This window comes from Euprymna scolopes, chromosome 3, assembly GCF_053919585.1.
Source record: "Euprymna scolopes isolate OS-2025 chromosome 3, ASM5391958v1, whole genome shotgun sequence".
Classification (NCBI taxonomy): Eukaryota; Metazoa; Mollusca; class Cephalopoda; order Sepiida; family Sepiolidae; genus Euprymna; species Euprymna scolopes.
Genome location: NC_136484.1, coordinates 5,715,045 through 5,719,819, shown reverse-complemented (window position 1 = coordinate 5,719,819; position 4,775 = coordinate 5,715,045). Strand labels below are relative to the sequence as shown.

The following is a 4,775-nucleotide window of genomic DNA, read 5'->3' as shown; positions in this document are numbered from 1 at the left end:
AGGTATAGAAATTGAACTCGTATATTTTGGCGGAATTTCGAAAAGTGCCGATTATTTAATGCACATGATTAGTATGCTCTGGTCCCGTTGACCATGGCAGAGTAGAAGAAATTTGCATTTGTATTCAAAGTAATTTGCAATCGTATCGCTCGCATTTGGAAAAATGTTTATTAGAATAAAAATTTAAATGAATTTTACGAACCTTAATCCTATTCTTATTTTTAGATCGGCAAACTTACTACTACTCATGAATATTTATATTACGTTTTATGAAACATAATATTTAGCAGTAGCAGCCACATGCAAATGTCCAAGCCGGCTGAGCTATATGACGTCATAGCAGATTTAGAAATGAGACATGTGGTCAGAGAAGCATGAATTAGAGACGTGTTCGAGGTACGAGAGACCGTAAAGGACGGGTTCGATACACAAGTGTTCGGAGAAGTGGGATTCGATTCGTGTTCGTGGCGTTGGGGTGGCAGCACAGACGAGACAAAAAGTCACACGTGAACGTAGAATGTAAAATTATGTGGGTTTTTTTTCGGTTTTTTTTTTTTACAAAAGAATCGTCACTTATCAAGGCCAAGACGCCACTCGAGGATAAGGGTTAAAGGGTTACAGGAGACAATTGGACAAGAAAGTAATCATTAGTAATGGAAATTCGGATAAAAAGTGGGGGAAATTATTGATAGTGTTTTCTGCTAGACGAGTGTTTCTTGTGAAAGTTTGGCGAGGGGGGAAGCATAGATTGGAGCTCAGTTGAACACTTGCCATGAAAATAACGATAAAGCAGAGACAAACTCGCAACATCTCTTCTGCAAGATAGAGGTTGCAGCGAAGAGAAAAGGACATCTCCTACGAGGCTACGAAGTCTATTTTGAACTCTATCAAGGCAGGATACGTCCTTTCTAGCAGCTACTTCCCAGATGTGGCAACAGTATTCCAGTGTTTAAATGTTTAAAAAAAATGTGCTATACTAGATATACAAACTTTTGTTTAAAAATAAAGTGAATCAAGATTTTTTTTGTATTCCCTTAATGTTGCCTTGCGACGGAGTTTACAACGTGTTGGGTTTGTTCAAATGTAACGACAGCGTTAAAAAAAACAGGCGTTCAATGCTACATTATATGACTCATCTAAATTTGCTTGGAATTTAAAGCAGAAATTCAACTGGGAAATCATGTCCATTTGTAACATGAATGGATAACTTTGAATGTTGATTTAATCTGTGAATTAATTAATCTCAATGATATTCAAACTGTAATCAGGACAGATCAATAAAAATGTTATTAAAATTTTAAGATGACAGACCGATTATTTTTTTTATTAATAACGTGTGTTGAAGTAACTGACGGATATTATATCTTAAGAATGTAAAGAAACATTTTTGTTTGGTTTGCGAGTTCAGAAATGAAAAGACCATTTTAAATTAAGATTAACTACTATCGACCAATCCACAGAAAAAGTGATAGAAGCGGAAATAATTATTTTTCTTTCTGATTTCGCTATGTTTCCTTTAGCAATTTATACGAAATAACTACGAAATATTCTTCGCCTTGTGCTGATTGAAACTTATTCCCATGGTTCAAATATAGACTTTTATATAAACAAACTCCTGACAAATCGCCCCCTTAAGTAAGACACTCTATCAAAACCCCCAATACTAATGATTACTACAATACTATCTCATTGATTACTGTACACGCAATAACCCTTATCCCTGAGTGGCCTTCGGGCCTTGATAAGTGATGACCCCCATGTAAAAAACAACTCACATAAACAAATCAATAATTTCGAATGTTGGTTGGGTTTTAATTGTTGGAAAAAGAAGAAAGCAAAACTAACCGAATTCTTGATTAATTAAACTAAAAAATGATATTCACAAGATATGTGAAAATTAAAATGGTTATCGTATACCCTCTGCATCGGTGGTGTAACGGTAAGCATCTTTCTCCACCAAGCAGACGACTCACGGCCAACACATATTCGTTTTTGTGCTATTTCTGCTATTCACACGTTAATAACATATTATTTTAATTCACGAAATTCGTTACAACTTTCTGGAAACCTGCTTAACCGTTATCAATAGAGTAAATTATCGCAAACAATGTGAAAATATGGCTCATCTATTGAAAAGTATACTCATGAGAAAATTGTACAATTTCAACTTATTAACTGCAAATCATTTTGAAATGAATACATTATATAAGTAGAACACTTCTTACAGATTGGGTATGCATCAGAAGCGTCTAGCACATTTTTTCACTACAGAGTGAAACAATAAAACTTTCCCCTATAAAAGTCGACATAATTCCATTTCCGTTTGATGAATTCCAGTTTTCTTTTTTGTTGCAGAACATCTACTAGTTGACCAGTTGTGTACAAATCCCAAGAGTGATTTCTTTCTGAAAGTTACACAATATTAAAAGACCGAGATGCGCAACTAAACAACTCATGCTCTCTACCGATCCAAGTTATGACAACAGGACCATTGCCAGCACCCTAAAGATGCATCGCTGGATTGCCACGAATAACAGGGACGTGCCCAAAATAATGAAAACAAATGTTTCGGCCACAGTTATGGCCTTTGGTGTGGTTTCAAGTGAGGGCCACATCATGTCACCTCACATCTTCGAAGTCGGTTTGAAAATTAATACAAAGTGTTCCTAGATGTGCTGAAAAGTGTGGTCAGCCCCTAATGCAATCAAGTGGCCGACCCTGAGTTTGACAGCCGGACTCGCCCCGGTCCACAGGTTCAAAGAGGCTAAGCCTTGACTTCAGAAGGAGTACTACGACTTTATACCTTTTTCTTCCACTGACTCCCCTCCTCCTCTGGACCAGAACTCGCTGGACTACTTCGTTTGATCATACGTCGAGAACATTACCAACATGACCTCCAACAACAGCAAAGCTGGCCTGATCACAGTTATCCGCCGAGTATTCGCCGAGTTCTCTCCGGCGTTTATGACTCGTATCGTGGCGATACTCGTATCGTGGCGGACTCGTATCGTGGCGATAATTGAGATGGAAGGCAGTTACATTGAATATATGTCATTTCTACTACATACTCAAGTTACATGGATTAATTTTGCAATAAAAGTTGTAAAAGAAAGCTCTAGTGTTGTTTATTTAGCGCGACACTTTTATCGTTCCACTCTGTACACAAAGAAGAATCTCATTAATATAAAGTATATTTAAGTAGACAACTTTTTTGTACGTTGACGAAATCTGCTACACTATGTAAATTTCGACTACTTTTATTTCTAAGAGGATACGATCGCTGTACGTTTCTTTTATTTGCAAAACCTCATTATGTTTATTTCCTTTGTTTAAGCGTAAAAACGTTTTCTTTCATCTTAACTATAACAGCAGTATATCGAATCATACTTACTACTCTTGCTTTCATAGCATGAATGATGTGACACCTGTGGAAATGTGGCTATTACTTTTTTGTTTGTTTGTTTTTCAAACGTATGTCCCGTTTTCACATATCATGAGTGAAAATGGCGCTGTGTATTTTTTTATGAAAATACAAAAACAAATTCTTAGTGAATATTTTTCAATCATTTTTTTTTCTGGTCAAGAAAAGGTGACGTTTACTTTCATTACTCGTCCCTTTTAATATGCTGTTAGCAAAGTATATCATCCGATATTGGTTCAATTATATAAACAAAATAATTTTCGTTATTTTTTCTGTCACACTTTAATTCGAAATATTTTTTAATTATTGAATCTGATAGATATCTGCAGGTGTTTCGTTTCGCTTGTATTAGAGAATGCCATATTTTGCATTTTCGTTCGACCGAATTATTTCTTATCTTGTAGAGCATTACCCAATTTATTTGTATATTGATAAGCATGGCAGCTGACGGCCAAATATAGATTTTCCTTCTATAATTTCACATAAACAAATCAATAACTGCGAATGCTGATTAAGTATTAACTTCTGGAAGCAGAACAAAGCAAGATAAACCGAACTCTTGATTCATTATAAAGGAAAAAGCATGATATTCACAAGATATGAATTGAAAATGAAAATAACAGGGATATAGCGCCTGCGTCGGTGGTGTAACGGTAAGCATGTTTGCCTCCCAAGCAGACGATCCGGGTTCGACTCCCGGCCAACGCATGTTCAATTTTTCTCCATTGTTGTCACATTAATAATAAACCTGCTTTACCATTAACGATGGAATTGAGTAAATTATTGCAAATAACGTGAAAAACCTTTCATTTTTAAAAGATGAGAGAATTGCATAATTTCAATTAGTAAATAGCAAATAGCTTTGAAATTAATCCATTATATGAGTAGAACACTGTTTTTGGTCTTCGACAGAAGGAGGGTAAACCTGTAAATTCACCCTTGCCCATTCGTCCGTTCGTCTGTACGCACTTTTCTCAATAGCTACGCCTTTTTTTAAGTTTGCACAGCATTAAACATATGAGTAAATAAGTAACAGAACTGATTTTTAGGGGAAAAATCCGTTTGCCTCACCCTAAACTTTCCTTTCGGGTTAAAATGACTAAAATTGACACTTTTTATAAAACTTTCTAAATAGTTGTAACTAACTGATTTCTATATAATTTTGTTTGTCTATACATGATAACTCTTGGCTGTGCCCCAAGGTCTCTTTTAGGGCTAATAAAAACACTCTATTTGTGGGACTATTTTATCATATTTGTCCAGAATTTTCTGTGTATGTCTATTTAGCAGGTTTGTATGGTGCTGAACTCAAATTTAAATATGTTAAGGCCTTGGGGACTTTTGGAATTAAGGA

General features: G+C 35.6%; 1 non-coding gene across 1 annotated transcript; it reads left to right on the top strand.

Annotated features, from left to right (window-relative positions):
• The first annotated feature begins 4,057 nt into the window (after window positions 1-4,057).
• On the top strand, window positions 4,058-4,129 carry Trnag-ccc (transfer RNA glycine (anticodon CCC)). Its single transcript has one exon. It is a non-coding gene; the product is annotated as a tRNA-Gly (tRNA).
• Window positions 4,130-4,775: the final 646 nt, after the last annotated feature.